The sequence below is a fragment of the Onychostruthus taczanowskii genome, unplaced genomic scaffold (genome assembly GCF_017590055.1).
Source record: "Onychostruthus taczanowskii isolate IOZ18803 unplaced genomic scaffold, ASM1759005v1 scaffold13, whole genome shotgun sequence".
NCBI lineage: Eukaryota > Metazoa > Chordata > Aves > Passeriformes > Passeridae > Onychostruthus > Onychostruthus taczanowskii.
The window spans coordinates 14,790,508-14,808,323 of record NW_024498462.1 but is presented as its reverse complement, the minus strand read 5'-3'; positions in this window follow the sequence as shown (position 1 = coordinate 14,808,323).

Below are 17,816 nucleotides of genomic sequence, written 5' to 3'. Positions count from 1 at the left end.
GATGGCATTACACAGACGGTCAGGAGACAAAGCTGGGATGGCTGTGGCTGGGCATCTCTGCCCTGTGTCTGGGTGATGCTGACAAAATCTTCTGCAGTGAAATCTTGCCTTACAAGCAGTGACACCAGCAAGTGAGGGGGACTGAAAGCATATGTGCAGAGCCTTGGCAGATGGGACAGAGGCATGTGCAGGACTTCATTATTCAGACACGATTTTTGGGCAGCCAGGGCTGGCAGGCAGGTCACCTAACCCCCCAAACTTCAGTCGAGGCACCAAAATTCCCCTTTCTATCCTGCCTTTTAAGTCTTTTATCTTTCCAGTCTGCAAGATGTGGCATAGCAGCACAGGCTTTCTTCCTTTTTTCTTCACACATGATATATATATATATAAGTATATATAATTTATAGATAACGTAAACATAAAATAATATTCAGTCTAAATACATGCAGACACACACGAAGCATGTTGCAGAGCCTGTGGGAAATACTGTCTGCAATGGAGTTTGCTAATTACAGCAGCTCTAATGGCAACTTCCCCCCACCCTACCCAACAGCAACAGAGATCAAAACCTTTTTTGTTTAAAATATTTACTGTACCGCTTGCAAAGCTTTAATCAACGTAACATGACGTTTCCTTGCAGCAGCCGAGTAATAAATATGCAATTAATAGGGAATTGAAATACCCCCATTAGCTGTTTGCAGAGCCTCCACTTCCCACTGTACAAACGTTCAGAGCGTTTATTGCTGTGCCTGCAGTCAGCTGTGCCCCCCGAGCACAGGGAGCCAGGCAGTGCCCCCTCCTTTGGCAGGGGCACAGGGGCTTTCAGAGCAGCTCCGGGACTTTTGGAGTGAGGATCACTGCTGCTCCTGCTCTGGCAGCCACCACGAGGGTGGCACAGGTGGGCTGGGAGCAGCAGATCCACCCACAATTTCTGTCTCTCCCGCCTGGGAATTGGGCTTTGGAGGCCCAATTCCCAGCAAAACCTCAAATTTGGAGGTTTTGCTCCAGTGAGTGTGACTGTGCACGGGGCAGGCTCTGTTCCAGTGGCAGTGTGCTGGCAGAGGGGAGCAGGGCTCTGTACATCCCCGGGTGCCATGGGGCTGGGCTGCTCCTGCACTGGGGTACCCCTTGGGCAGCCTGGCACCTGCTGCCTGGGCTACAGCCCTGCTCTGAAGTTGGCCAAGTCAGCACGTGCTTTCTGCAATTTCTATGCTGCTTTTACAAAATTGAACTTCCCACCACGGTTGAAGCACCATCCTGGCTCTGCCCTAGGAGACAGCACGGAGGTGGCGCGAAGCCCCGAGATAACAAAGTGGTAAAATGCACACAGCATTACCTGCAGAGCATCCTCCAAAGCCTTGCCCCACACCTGCAGCCACGGTGTGTGAGAAGAGGCTGAACTGAAGGCACAGCCCTGGCAGCTTTGCCCAGAGCTCCTGGCTGGGCAGCTGTGCCCTGCAGCCACCCCTCCAGCGCTGTTCGGGTTCAGAGGTGCCCAGGTGGGGCACTGGAGCTGGGGGAGCTGCTCTGCACCCAGCCAGAGCAGCAGCCAGATGCTGCTTCCCATCAAAGCCTCCCCACTGCACGGGGAGGAGGCAGCACAGAGCCCCGTGCCTCCCAGCTAAGCATTAGTGAAGCTTTTTAATCTCTCACTGTGGGATTTCTTTTTGCTTCAGCATCGCACCATAAAGTATTTCAGACAAGGTGACATTTTCCATCTGCATGAAGTGCTTGCAAACAGTGTGAATTTCACTTTTATTGGCCTGATTTAGGGGTATGGAACTGTGCATAAGTCTTGGTCTCTCAACCTATAGCCTTGCACTTTAAGTGATGAATTAGTCAGTAAAATAAACAGGGCATTATCTAGCTGTACACACGTCTGCATCTTCCAAAGAAAATTAAACTGTGTTTGAACGCACAAAACCTAATGATGGTGACATCAACTTGGCTATAAATTAACCAAAACTCAAAAATAATGCAGAACTTCCTGAGAGCCTGGAAAAGCTCTTCTCCTGGAGCAGAACTCTGTGTGTAGGAGGGCAGGGGTGACCGTGCTGAGTGGCCTGTGCCACCCTGTCCCTCTGCGTGTCTGGGTGCTCACAGATCCCACGGGGTCTGGGCAGTGCCAGGGGTGAGAAGCTGCTGCTCCTGCAGCTCCCGTGCCGTGCCCAGGTGCCCGGAGTGATCCATCAGTTGCCATCTGCAGCGAGTGACAAACGCTGATGTCTTCATGGCAAGCACCACACCTGCAGCTGGTGTGATGGAATGCTGATAGAGACGTTAGTGCCAGGCTGCCCATGGGCTTTTATATTTCATTTAACCCAGAGCACAGCACACTGCAATGTATACATTTGTAACTGCTCCCTTGATGGTCTCTCTGGAGTATTATAAAGATTTATCATGTAGTGTTTGGTCAATACTAAATACCGTGAAATGTCAGCAGAGCAGTTCTTGGGACTGCTTGAGCAGTAAATAACAGAATCCTACAATATCCAAAAAGAAATGAGCAGGTGAGCAAGTAACCTTAGAGAAACTAAATGAAACAAACCCAATCCCTAACCTTCAGAAAAAAAAACAAAGCGGGAAGGATTTTTTTAATTAATTCTCCTTGGGTTTTAATGAGATCTATGAATATTTGTCATTTAAATGCATTAGTCTGGGAATGCTGCACCAGAGATATTCGGGGTCACTCTCTCTTCCTACCCCCATGAAATCCTGGCTCCTCCTGCTCCATGACCCTGTGGCAGCAGCAGCGAGCAGCACGAGCATCCTCTGCATCCTCCCCTCCAGAAAAAACCTGCCTGAGAAACAGCAGCTGCCTCGTGGGAGGTGGGGGGACTCCCCTTCCCATTGCTGACGCCTTCCTGCTAATCATCCCCAGCTAATGGTGGGGATTACTCTGAGAAAACCTTCCAGGATGGTTTTTTTTACAGGTCAGAAGTTGGCTACTGCTTAAACATATGTTCCTCTTCCCCTGTCTCTGACTTGCAGAATAGCTGCTAACTAACCAAAAGACAACATGGTGAGCCAAGGCTATTAGTGAATAATAATGCCATTTGCAGGCAGCAAAGGCTGAAAGGCTTCCAGAGCAGTTAGCAGTCTGCAGGCATCTCCCAGAAATGCATGAGCAGAGCTCCTGTGCATCAGCCAAGGAGCAATTATTCTTGGAAAGCACGTCTGCCTCACGCTTTAAAACCTTTTCTAGTGTCTTGGGTTTAAAAAAAATAAAATTAAACGTGCTGAAAGGAAGCAGAGAAACTGGAGCATGGGACTCTCCAGGCTGGGAGTGAGCACGGCTGCAGGTGTGGGCAGCTCCTGGCACCTCCAGCTCCACGCTGGGTGCCCCATGGCAGTGAGAGCCAGCGGGGGTGAATCCAGGCTGGGCAGCCTGGAGCCTGGCCTGGAGGAGGAGGAGGAGGAGGAGAGGAGGAAGAGGTGACCCCTCTCTGGCCCTTCCCAAGGGCAGAGATACAGGCAGCATGCAGCGCTCCTAAAAATTGCATTTTTTAACTGCAATTACAATGAACTTCAGTCAAGCAGGCTTGTTTGTTGTTGGTTTTTTGGTTTTTGGTTTTTTCCTTTTGGCTTTCTTGTGGTTTTCTTTTCCCCAAACATCTCATTTGTAGCAGAAGATTATATTCCTAATGGGGTCTTTCTGAGTGCAGTATTGTACACAGTTCTGCTCTTTAAAGAACTAGCATGGATCCTAACAACTCTCCAGGCAGGAAATCTGGGGGGAACTCTGCTTTCCTGCTTACTGATCTATCTGAATTCAGCGATCCCACGGAGCCCATCAGCGCCGTGCCTTGGTAGCAAGTAATGACACGGGGAGCCACCAAAGGACTGTTTTATGGTCCAAACTTGTTAACTTCAGAGAATAATTCTTTTGCAACATTATTATATTTTTTGGCAAATCACCGAGATGTTTGCTAGTTTATGCCACAATTTTATTTAACCACTGTAGTGCTATCCTTTTCCCTTTTTATTACATTTTTCAGTTCCTGTGTGAGACTTACTGTCAACATTTGTGTGTGCATGTTGTAACATCTTTTTTTTTTTTTTTTTTTGGTTCACTTATTTTAATTATGCATTTTATTTTAAGTGCATTGTTTTATGACATCACTTGTTAATTGTTCAATTATCACTCTGTTCCTCTGCTGCTCTGCAGCGTGCAGTAGCCTTGAAGTGCTGTAGAGGCGTGCCGCGATCAGGGGAAGCAAAAAAAACCGGCTTAAAGACCCAAAGATGCATCGCAGACAGTTCTGTGCTATTTAATTACGTGTTGTTTGACAAGTCATTGGTAAGAAATGAGCTCGGTAACAGCAGCCCCGAGGCAGGGAGGGAGAGCAGGGTGAGTCCAGGTGTGCCTGCAGGGTGAGTCCAGGTGTGCATGCAGGGACACTCAGGTGAGCATGCAGGGACACTCAGGTGTGCATGCAGGGACACTCAGGTGAGATTGCAGGGACACTCAGGTGAGCATGCAGGGACACCCAGGCTCCGACAGGTGCAAGAAATGCATGTCTGGGCTGCAGATGCCCCCAGTGTGTGGCTCAGTGTCAGCTTGCAAGGGCAAAGGTTGTCCTCAGTGGCAGAGGAAGGGGTGTGTGCAGGCTGGTTTTGGGGCAGTCAGGTTCTGAGGAACTCCCCCCCATTTTTGGGAGGCTAAAGAGCCTGGTGAGGGAGTGCCCAGCCCAGAGCTGTGTGTGACACATCCTGAGGAGCCGTGCACATCTTCCCTCTTTGTTTTATCAAACAAAGCCAGGCCAGCCTGAAGCTGGTTTTTAACACAAAGCTCTTCATTAGACAGCTCACACGAAGCACGCCAGGTGCACCAGGGCATGTTCAGGTGCAAAATTTTTTCATTTGCAAACCCATACTGTTCATCAGTTTGGGAGGGATGTCTGAGCTGATGGCTCATGTTCCTGTAAGGAACGCAACAGTTTGTGACCCGTTTATAACCAAAGCCTGAGAGGGAGCTGAGGATGCTGAGATTCCCCATACCTTGCTGCAGTTTCTCACTTGTTTTACAGTAATTTGATGTTGCCTGAACACAGTAGTCGACCTTTTTTAAACTCCTGCTCGCAGGGTAGAACAGCAGGGATGATAAACCTTATGCTTTAGTTCAGAAATAGCACAGATCAGTGAGAGCAACCAGGGCTGCACCACGGGAGAGAGGGGCAGTGGCAGCACAAAGCTCTACTGACTACTGAGGTTTAATACATATACAAGAAAACCATATTTGCCTGCCAGAGAAATTGCATGTTGGCCTAAAAGGCTGCTTAGGTTTAGTTTGCTCTTGAACCCTGGCTCACGTCTGGTTTTACATCCTTTCTCTCCTCAAAGTGTGTTCACTTTAGAGGTCTGAATTACTCAGAGTCCTCAGAACTGAAACAGAGACTTTGATGAGCACCTTGATGGTCCTGCTCCACCTGGAGCTGCCACTGGCACAGTCTCCATCAGCTGAACACACATTCAGGTTGCTGATCTTTCCTAAAGGCAAAACTTGCATCTCCCAATATCCTGGAGAACTCTGAAGTCGTTAATTGAGGTGGAAAGGCAAGCACTGTAACTGTATGGAGGAAAAATCCCACTCTGGCCAATTGAAATTTTATTTGAGCCCTAAACTGGGGAACAAAAGCAAAGAAGAGCAGCAGCGACCCTCCATCCTGTGCCTGAGCTGGGGAGGAGCTGATTTGTTCTCAGGTCAACACAGCTGGGGGAAAGGTAAACCACAGCACAAGGAGCATGGACAAAATGAACAGAGAAACGAGGAGAGGATGAAAGCAGCACTCAGAGTCACCTGGGTGCTGCAGAGCAGCTGCTGTGTGTGCACAGGGAAACCGAGCACGAGGAATGGCTCTGAAGCTGCCACGCTGGATGTTCATGGCACAGACAGGACTGGGACAGAGGAGAACATCCCCACGTGCTCAGCAGGCTGTGCACGACGTGTGTGACTCTCACAGTGACCACAGACCTCAGGAGCAGTGGGTAAGTGCCTTCCTTTGAGCAAACTGCATCTTGAGCCGTGAAGCCCAACCTCAGAGATCACAGGGATTTTGCCTGATTAAAGACCAGAATAAATTCAGAGGCCAGGTTGTCTGGCTGTTGTAGCAGCAAATGTGGGAAGAAGGGCCTTGGGCTATTTTCCTTGACACGGAAAACTTACATGACAGAACATTTGATGTGTTGATTCTATTTTTTAAACATTGCCTAGCGCAGACACCAGAGCTGGCTGCAGCTCAGCCAGCATCAGCTCTGCCCTGCCCAGCCTTGCAGGGAGGGCTGTGCTCCCACAGGGCAGAGCACCTTTCCTCAGGTGCCTTTCTGCCCTCAGGTCCTTCCCCACGTGCAGCACAATTAATGCTGATCCCCGTGCTCCTCCTGAGCTGCCCACAGGGGCACAGCCAGCTCTGGCACAGCTGCTGGCACACTGCTGGCTCCCCCCCAGTGCCTGTGCTGCCACCAGGCAGCCCCAAGTGCTCCCAGCTGGCTGCAGCCACCACGGGGGCAGCTCAGGGGGCATCCTGCAGGCCCCATGGCCCCAGATGAGCCCGAAGCCTCGGCGGCATGTTCCAGAGGAGGCATGTTCCAGAGGAGGCATGTTCCAGAGGAGGCATGTTCCAGAGGAGGCATGTTCCAGAGGAGGCACTGCATCCCCCTCTGCCCGTCCCTTGGAGATGGGAATGGGGGCTGTGGTAGCACCAGCGCCTCACCCGCTGCATGCTGAGCCCTTGTGGGGAGTGGGGGCACCCTGACAGACAGACTGACTGACAGACTGACAGGCAGGCAGGCAGACAGGCAAACAGACAGACTGACTGACAGACTGACAGGCAGACAGACTGACAGACAGGCAGACAGGCAGACAGACAGACTGACTGACAGACAGACAGGCAGACAGACTTACAGGCAGACAGACAGGCAGACAGGCAGACAGACAGACAGGCAGACAGACAGACTGACAGACAGGCAGGCAGACAGGCAGACAGACAGGCAGACAGGCAGACACTGGCAGACAGACAGACAGGCAGACAGACAGTCAGGCAGACAGGCAGACAGACTGAAAGGCAGACAGGCAGACAGGCAGGCAGACAGGCAGACAGACAGAGAGGCAGACAGGCAGACAGGCAGGCAGACAGGCAGACAGACAGAGAGGCAGACAGGCAGACAGGCAGACAATGACAGACAGACAGACAGGCACGTTCCACTGCAGCATCACTGCCTCTGGGCTCAGTGCCGTGGCTGACACCTCGGGAGGGGAGTTTTCCTGCAGGGGAGCCTTGCTGAGGCTTCCCCACATTTCCCACGTGGGAGAGGAGACATTCTGAGGGAGGAGGCTCTGGGGAGCCTTGGTGTGCCTTTGCCTGGTGGGATCTCTTTTGCTGGTGCTGCTGTGTGACTAGGACAAAAGCAAGCCTGACTGTCAGGTCCTGAGAAGAAATACGCTCAGAAACAGGGAAAATGATAAAGCTCTACTTTCTGCTTTGTTGTTGGCTTTGTAAATAGTTTTAAAAGCAAATGCAATCCTAAATCTTCAAGGCCGAATCTTTGGTTTTGTCAGATTTTCTTTTCAACACCAGCACTCCAGAGCTTGTGGACAGACCTTTAAAATGACACCAAAGGGTAGTGCTGGAGTGCAGAGACAGCTGAGACTCTTCCAGCTGGAAGAATCCTCCAGCCCTCACTTCCTGACACAGGCAATGGGAGATGGCAGATGGTAGGAGGCATTTGTTTATCAAAACAGGAACTGTGGCATCTCTTGGGCTGCTGGAACAGCTATACAGCTGAAGTGAGAAGTTGTCTGTGTGCACTCACCAGCTATCTCCCCTGAACTAGAAAACTGCAACTGTTCAGTGCAGCTTGCAGAAAAAAAAATGAATTTAGCCAAGGAGAACCAAGAGGGAGGGCATCAGCCTTGTGCTGGCTTTGAAGGTAAAGTCACCAGGGTGCCACACCTCTTACCATCACCAGGAAGCCCAGAGCTTTGATTCCAGAAACAATCACTGAGGGTTGGAAGGGCATCCACGTCAGGAGGTGACACCAGCCCCACTGAGAACCTCAGCTCCAGCAATTCCAGATCACAGTTTTCAGTGTGCTGTCCTTGTGCTCAGGTCTGTGGCATCCAGAAAGTGATGTCATGTTCTGTCTTTAATGTCTAAAATATTCAGACTATTTGACAAGAGAGGCTGCAGTCCTGTTGGGTTGGATTTTTTCCACACATGAATACTGCCAAACTCTCTAAGAATATTCAGGTTTTCCAGCCTTTCACCATCCCTGTTTTGTCCTAGAAAGAAAAATTAATCCAATTTACTCCTTGTATGCTCCAAACTCCCAAATAACCAGGGCAGCCACAGCAGAAAGATGAGGTGCTCAAGATGCAGCACAACTGTAACATCCTCATGGGAGGCACCTGAAAACTAGAGGTAAATGCCTCTCACAGGGAATAAAGAGAATTAGCAGGGGCTTCCCTTTGAGCTGTGCAGTTTTTGGCTGCTTTCCTCAGCGAGAAACACTGGGATGGTTGGGAAGAAGCAAAGTGCTCTGCGTACCAAGGCAGATGTGCATCCAAACAGATGTGGTCATTCTGCCACTGGGGCAAAGCCAGAGCAGCTTTAGGATGAGAATGGAGATAAATTGGAATAAAAAAAAAAAGAAAAAAGGTATGGGAGGAGAACTGGAACCCTAATGTTGCTTTTTCTTTCAAACTGATCTGTACACATGTCACACAGTTGGATGTATGAATAGTAAATTATTCTATTCATTTCTTACTCTTGATGAACAGTAAATTAGTCTAATAACATTTACTGTTCAATTCATTGATTGTCAGAGGGAGATTAGAGGCAAATAGCTTTTAAGTCTTTCCAGCTGCAAACATTAGAGTTGTCTAAAGTTATGATTTTTGACTGTAATTAGCTGCAGCTCTGCAGCATCCCCCCTCCAGCTCTGCTCCCACAGCACAGGCCCCTGCCCAGCTTGTGGCAGCAGGGATCCCAAAGATCAGCTCAGCCAAGTGAACTCCTGACTGAGCAGGTAAGAAAAATTCATGGTTTTGGTGAGAAAAATTAATGTTTTTAACCCTCATTTACCCAAATGGCACGACACAGCAAGAACAGGAGGGCAGTGGAGGGTAATCCAGAGGCTGTGGGGTGCAGGGGGTGCAGGGGGTGTGTGTGTGAGCAGCCAGGCTCTGCCATGGCAGGATTCATGTCCGCAGGCTCTGCAGTGCTCCCATTCCCAGGAGGGCTCCCTGCAGGCACTGCCACCAGTGGGATACGAGGCTTTGAGCAGGGACAGCAAGGCCCATGAGCAGCAGAGTCAGGCCAGCTGCAGAGGGATGCCTGCCCTGTTCCTGTGTGCCCCTCTTTGTCACCCTGCTGCCCCTGGCCCGGCTCTGTGCCCCCAGCCCTGTCTCTGTGCAGGCACTGCTGGCCATTTAACACACACAGAATTACCTGTAGCCAGGAGAAACCATAAACAGCAGAATCATTTCCAACCCTGCCACAGCTTGGAGGTGTTTATTACCTTTATCTACACCCTGCCCCCCTATTCTTTCACCAACTAAAGAAGTAAATAAAAGCAGGCTCCTCTTGCTATGCTAGTCAGGCTCTGTCTCTGTCCCAGACGTGCTCGCTGCCAGCTGCTGAGCCACCAGGGATTTGGGGAATTCATCCCTGCTGAAGCACACAGCCCAGGAATGGTTTGGACCACCCTAAAGATCACCTTCCTCCAAGCCCCTGCCGTGGTTAAGGACATTTCAACTTGTCCAGGCTGTTCAAAGCCTCCTCCAGCCTGGCCTTGGACACTGCAGGGTTGGGCATGCCCAGCTTCTCTGGGCACCCTGTGCCAGAGCCCCACCACCCCCACAGGGTTGTTATTGTTATTATTTCTGCCTAACATCTAATCTAAACCCCCACTTCCAGTTTAAAGAGGGTTTCCCCTTGTGAGACCCCCTAAATGGGGTCATTCCCCCAGCTCCCTGTAAATGTCCCTCTCCGGCTGCCTTGTGTCCCCTCCAGGTGCTGGAAGGGCTCTCAGGTGTCCCTGAGGGACCAGCCTGGGTGCCCAGCACTGCTGCTGGGGCTGGAGTGGCACGAGGAGCTGCTGGGGAAGCTCAGGTGAGGTTCCTGGCACGGCAGGGCTGGCACGGCACGGCTGGCACGGGCACAGCTCTGCTGCTGGCAGGGATGGGGGACGAGCTGTGGGCACAGGCAGCCACTGGGACAGATGGGGCTGGTTCAGCTGTGGAGATGCAGCTTCTGCTTTCTAAGCATGTGGGCTGGGAGCAGCAATAAACCAGCACTCACTGTGCTCCAGGGAAATTCAGAAAACAGGAAATCTGCTAAAACTCGCTTGGTGCAAATAGCTGATTTTTGGTGGGATATTCCAGTGGAAAGTGTGAGGAGATGTTTCAGTGGCTGGGGCTGGTTCTGGGTTCACCTGGGCTGGGGGCAGTTTTGGAGAGAGCTGTGCTCAGGGCTGGGGCTGACTCACAGCTGGGAGCTGAGCGGGACCACGGCTCCAACAAAGGCAAACAATACCTCAGCTGCAGACAGGGATTAATGTCACAGCAAGATCTTATTAAAGACAAGGCTTCTAATTTAAATTTCTCCGGGTGTTTGCTCATTTCTTTTTCTGCTTCCTCTCCTTCCCATCGAGCGACCCACAGTAATGAAAAATGTCAGAACTTGGGGGAACTGGAGTTGTGACTGCTTGGATGGGGCTCGTTTTCAAAGCTTTGCTGTTCGTGCCTTTCTCATCCTGAGGTTTTCAAATAGAAATATACACACACCTTAACAACAAAAGGCTATGATGACTGCATTGTCACCAGATAAAACTGTACTAAAAATAAATAAATGCTGCATTTAGCATGATTCAGTAGGCAGGGTCCTTATTATTCTTCCACCATTCAAAGGCAGATTCAGTTTCAGCACAGAACACTCCATCTCTGTAGCATCCCTCTCTGGACTGGGGCTTCTTTCAGTTTCTCTCTGCTCACGAGTGCAGAGGGTTAAGGGTAACCACGGGTGAGTGTTGTGGTCACTGATGCATGTTTTTAAGTGGCAGGACACAGGGAAGAATCTTGGTTTAAGTGTAATAAAAGCGAGGTCCCGATTTGTTAATGAGGAGCATTGTCTGCTGCAGACACTAATTTCACTACAGGGTGCAGTCTTCAAACTTTTCATTCTAATTAGAATGCATTTCCATATTCTTTATCAATTTCTCCCCTTATTGAAATCTTCTCAAATGACCTTTTTTTCTCCACTTATGACTCATCCCAAGATTTTTATTTTTCCCAAAACAATCATTCAGATGCAACTGCATTTTTCCAGTAAACACGGTGAAAAACAAATGACCTTGCCAGCTCATGCCTACACAGTGGGAGAAGGGCATTAGCAGTGCAGAGGCAGCTACTAATAATACATGGGAAAATTAAGTATGGGAGAAGACTGTCTTCTTCTAATTCCTCCAGCATTTAATTTCCAAATGCCCTGCAGTAGAATGTGTCTCGAGCAGGAGCTTAATGGCTACCAAAGAGTTCCAGCAGTGGGAAAACAAGTCCTGACAGAAGAAAGGGTGTTTTATGCTCACAGGAAAATAGGTTATCTGCTAAGGAGGCTTTAAAAAAAATATTATTTATTTCCTTCAGTCCTCCACAGCTGTGTCCGGTTCCAATTTTTCTAATAAAGTAAATTATTAACTCAAGTTGACGAATTGGTTGGTGTTGGTAATAGGCTTTCAAAATGATTAGTGATATATACTCATTACCCAAATTAAAAAGCCATATTAAAAATAAGGAGAGGAAATGTAGCAGCATTATCAAAGTAATAATTTCTATTTAGTGCATATCTTTCCTGAACTTTGGCAAATGTTGAATTATGCAAGACAAACACTAATCTGAAAGCATTCTAATTAATGATGGTATTTCTTTGCTATCAAATTAAACCCAACACATTCACAGTGCATCTGACTTAAATGTTATCACAAATTCTTCACACTTTGAGGAAGATTGTTGATGTGTTTGAAAATATTACACCTAAACACAAGTTACCAGGCTTGAGCCATGGCTCTTCCCTTGCCTCAGGATAATTATTAATGGGCTAGACCTATGTAACTCAAAGTTCACCCAAGATAATAATAATGGTAATAATGCTAATAATGCTAATAATGGTAACACAGTAATAATAATGGTAGTAATTATAATAATGAATTATAATAAGAGTAATTTTATAAATTATTTGCTTTATTTATTATTATTATTAATAAAAAATCCCCAGAGATGAGTATCTTGATATCAATTAATCACAGTGTTTGTAATCCAGGGTTTGCCACAGTTTTTCACCAACTAACAGTATCAAACAGTTGTTTTCCCTTTAAAGATGCTTTATAGATGAAAACATATTTACAAAACTTCTTTCAGAATAAAAACAATAATCAGGCAGGTAATTAAGCACAATGTAAGTGCTGAGCTTTTGAATTAAAGACCTGTCCAGGCTGCAACATCATTTTTACTTTGTTATTGTATGCAGAGAGCTAATAAAAATATAATTTTAAAAAAAAAATTACATTAGTGATTTGCCAGAGTGAATGTAGATGTCAAAAATGCTAATGCAGAGAAGCTGTCAGGAGTTTAAATAGATTTTTCCCTGACTTGCTGTTCTTAATTATAGCTCAGCACCCTGTACAGGTTAAAAAAAATGCTTGGTTCCTTCGAAACAAACTATGAGCTCCTTGCCATCTCATCAAATTCTCCTTCTCTTTCTTTCAAATGGATCAATCAGATGCCAACACATAACATTTTTCACTTACATCTTTTCTTAAGCTTCCTTATCCACTGCAATTATATTTTTACCCAAACCTATCCTGAAGGGGATAGAAGAGATTTCATGGAAGAAGCATAATTGGCAATTGAGCTCGCTCTTTTCGTGGGCTTCTTTTATGAGAAAAGATAACGTTTTGTGTGGTAGAAATTCAGCACTTAAATTAGGGGGTATGCTGGCTACTTAGTTAAATAATCTAGAATAATCAGGTCAGGAGGGAATAGCACACAGCTTTGGCTGAATGTTTTGTATTAATTTTTCAGATAATGTAATTCCACGTACTAACCAAGCATTCAGGAGCGCATCAGAAAAGCGCCTGGAAGCGGAGGATTGACAAGCTGCTAATCCAATCCTCTGACAGTCACAGGGCGCCGTGCAAAAGAGATCCTTTGTTCTTTAAGAGCTGATTGAGTTCCATTAGTATCCATATTCAGAGCCCCGGGCACAATATTAATGCTAATAGCGTTGTTACGGAGATGGGAAGCCGTTAGGAGCGAACAATAATCAGCTCACAGTATCATTGGACATATTCATGCAGCTTGTACCGGGGTGAGATCCGATAGCTCTGAACCTTCCTAAGGAGAAAAGCAAAATCCAATTAACGTCTTCCCTGTAAACCTCCTTGCTGCTTTCACTGCAGATGACCTTGGGCAGCTGTGTTGCAATTTTGCCAAACCCTCAATTATGTCTTTAATTCAGCGGCGGCGTTGGGTTCTGCCCAAACAGAAGGCCTGGCTCTGCAGCCCTCTCCTGCTGGGCAAAACTTGCTCACAGAAGTTCCCTCAGCAGCCTTGGCATGCTCTGAGCTGAGCTGTGGCACAAAGGGATTTTGGGACTCACGTTTGGGGTGGAGTTTTCTCACCAGTTGGGTTTGTTGGTTGGATGTCCAACCCAACTGGTGAGAAAACTCCTTTCCTCTCCCTCTCCCACCTCCTGCCAACGTCCCAGCTCCTGGATCACAGAATGGTTTGGGTTGGAAGGGACCTCAAAGATCAGCTTGCTCTAACCCCAGCCATGGCAGGGATGTATCCTGACGTGGCTTTCCTGGGAAAGGTGGATGGTGAGCCCTGGCCCGTGGTCAATCACACTGTGCTGAAGAAGGATGTGGGGAGAGCAGGAGGTGCTCCACGTACCTCGTGGACCCTCTGCTCCAGCCCACTTCCCTGGACCCAAGGGTAGCCCAGCCTGTGCTCAAAGAAAATCTGCTCCTTTAGAAAAAATGTCCCTTGAAATAGGTTTGAATCAAACCTAGAAAAACTCTAATTATAAGCAAAATTTAGCCTGATGGGACAAAAAAAAAAGAGGTATTTTAATCTGGGGCAGGATAGGAATTTACCTGCATTCATTGCCCGAGGTAGGGTGAGGAAGCAAATGTGGGAGAACGCACAAAGAATTTATTTTTTATGTATTTTACTGCAATGGCCACTTTATATTTTTTCATTAGGCTGGGAAACAAGGATGAGTTTCCACAGCCTGCTCTCCACATCTCAGCTCCTCTGACAAGCAGCCTGCAATGAGACTGGCAGATCCTGCATGACAGTGCCCCTCCTCCTGGTAAACTCATGGCTCAAGGCTTCCATGGGAACATCATCCACCAGGTCTGGTCCTGATCACCACAGGCAGCTTTCTGAAGGGAGTGAGGATCTTGCTGGAAAGAAGTGCATCCCTTCCCAGGCAGCACGGACAGCTTCTGGACATAAAGCTTTTCCTTCTCATGGCTGTGCAATCCACAGGGACAGAGGTAAAAGGCTTGTTACTGGCTGTGCAAATGCCACGGAGATGTTCAACATGAATTGTAAGTTGTCTTCAACCTGAATCTTTGTTGCAGCTGCTGTCAACACCACAAGTGAAGATCCCAAAATATAAAGCATTTTGAACTCTTTCTTTTCAATTCCTTTCCATTATACCAGGATGATACTGCCTTATCTCAAAGACACACTTGCATACTTGCACTCTATAATGGAGAAACAGCACTACATACAGGTCCCTAAAAGTAAACAGCAAACTCTGTAAACGTTGCATATAATTAGGAAGATTCTTCTGGATTTATTATTTTTTTCCCCCAAAGCTGTTACTGCTTGATATGGCTGTCATCTGTGTCACTTCTGTGGAAAGATTTTCTGTGTTAGAAAGGGAAAATCGGAACAGCGAGCTAGTAACTTGTTACAACAGGGAGATTTAAGGTGGAAAATAATGAAGCAGAGCTGCTGACAGCACTGGGGTGGCTGTACCTCCTCCTTAAGTGCAGCAGGTCAGGATCACCCTTTGTTTTAGAGGGTCTCTTTGGGAAGAACCAGCACAAACCTCACACCTGAGGGACACAAACATCCTTCAGACTGCAAAGAAAAGAGCTGCTTCCTGTAAATATCCCCAGCCCAAGACCGACAAATCAAATTCGGTCTCAGCTTCATAATTCTGATTTAATTTCCTAGCGTATTAATTTTCACCGTTTGATTTCACTGATCTGTTGAGTCCATTTCAGTTGTGGCCTTTATTTGATTGCTTAATTGGCTTAGCAAAGCCTGGGTGCATCTTCTCTGCAACAGGCTCGCTTGGCTTCTGTGTGTGCCTGCTTCTTCTTTCTTGTAGGATCTATAAAACATAACAGAACTTATTCCACATTAAACAGTGGTCAAGCCAGGAAATCCCAGGGCAGGGGTAATCCCAGTTATACAGAGGGCAGTGTCTACATTGGTTTGATCTTCCCTCGTTCAGCTCTGGCACTGCCTGAACGCTGTCCTTGAGCACAAGCGGCCAGTTTGAGATCAGTGTCCAGCTGGGGCAGGAGCTCTCATCTGTGGGGCTTTGCTGCTGGTAAAAGCAGAGTCAGGAGCAGCAGTCCCTTCTGCAGAGACAGTGCCACCTTCCTCTGCCACCAGCACACCTGAGCCAGCCCAGCCTGGCTGCCGCCGGGGTTTCCAGCACGCTGATGCAATGCACTGGCATTTCTGAGTTTGCTTCATCTGCATTTAAACAATCAAGTGTTTTAATTAAAATGCATCAATGAATCATCCACTAAAAGCCCCATCTCCCACGTTATTTATTTTTTATATTAAACCTTCCATTTGATGGATAAGCACTGCCATTGGTCATTTCTGCTGAAATGATCCCATCAGCAGTGAAATATTTGACAAATCTGATGTTAAATTTTTCATCTCTAGCTTTCGGCACTTGTGGTCCATTGAGATAAATAGTACAGCTCACACTTTTGATCTATTCTTTGAAGCTCTCTGGGACCAGCTCTCTGTTAAAGAGGGAGAGGCACAGGTCAAGGGATGTTTGGAGATGCAAACAGTGCTCTCCTGATGGCTCTCAGACATGGCAGCGACGAGAGCATCCTCTCCTTCTTCCCTGTGTTCCAGCTGTGACAACCCTCTCTTCTTTCTCTACAGTGACAGAATTTGGGGGTTTGGCACTGATCTGTTGATAAAACAAGAAGTAATGTGGACTTTCTCCTAAGTGACACCCATTTTCTTTATGCTTTTTCTTTTTTTTAATTATTGTTTTTTCGCTGTGGTATCTGCAGTCATCACGGAGATCCTCCTCCTTCTGGAACACACTACTCAGCAGTATGGCACTGCACATTTAACTCCAAGGAATGTAATTTGTCCTAAGAACTGCATCCTACAGAGAATAAAGCAGAAAACACACTCTGCTGGTAGCTTCTCTCAGAGGATTACTGTAAAACTAAGCTAATAACAATGCAACATTCCTTCAAAAACTGAAATCTTGCTCACATGCTAAGAAGCTGTAAGAGTAACAGCATCATCTGGTGGCTTCTGCCACAAAGAATGGATTAATTGATTTTTTTTTTTGTTCTACTTTCATTTAAATTCCTCATCTCTCAGGTGAGGCCAGGTCCTGAAGGAATGTGTGAGAGGAGAAACAGACGGAAAATGATAAAAATGAGAGAAGGTAATAATGAAATCCTCAGCTATACTGAAACATTAAACTGCATCTGATATCTCAGATCTTTTTAAAAGGATTTTTTAAAGAACACTGAAAAACACCATCCTCATTGAAGTCAAGCTTCATTTACAGCAATGCCAGATGGGTTGGGATTTTCGAAGCATACATTAAGAGCAGGAATAATGCTGCTAAAGGCCTTGAACCTTAGATAAGGATTGATGTGAACCTCCACGAAACCTTAAAGACAATTCCTTTTCATCATTTCTTTTGTAAGTGCCAAATCAAACCCTTCCAACTCCTCCTTCACCTTCCCTTCGGAATTCTTACTGATCTTCCTAACACTGGGAGAGGTGGTGTGAAAAAAATTAGATGAAGTGCATTAGTTTGTAAAGGGTTTTCACTGTGCAGAAGGGTGTTATGATTATGGGGGCAGAACAAGGCAATCCACCAAAGCTCACAGCTGTGGCTGGTGCAGTGCCAGAGCTGAACCAGCCTGCCCGAGCTGTGGAACCTCCCCAGCCTCAAGGGGCTGGAGCACTCCCAGAAATGCCCAAGGTCCCCTGTAAGAAGTTCCCCAGGATCCAGATGAAGCACCAGGGCCATACTAGCCCAGAGAACCCGAAGACTTCAGGATTAGTTGTTGCAAAAGCTTATTAACAAGGCAATAACAAGAAAATTATTCCTTCTGGCTTTATTGGTGTGCAGTGTCTGTTTTACATTCATATAGTTTCTGTCCTATCCTTGGCAGTTGTCTTCTTTGTTGTATTCTTACAAAGAGAGAAATATCAAAACATTAATTTAAGCTGTCACAATGCAAAGGGCTGACAGTCATATAAAGAATTATCATTGTGGCAGAGAATGGAGACAAGTTAGTGAAGGAAAATTAAAGTGACTAGCTAAACAGAACCAAACTTCTTGAAAAATCCAGGATATTGCCATGACAATTCAAATAGCTCCAACTTTTTCTTTTTGTGTTTTTCAGCTCTTTCCTACACAGACTATTATCAATCTGATGGGGAAAAGAAAGAAAAAGAGATCACTTCATATGTACTCTAGTTTTAGTGAAATATGTATTTCAAAAGAGAAGATTCA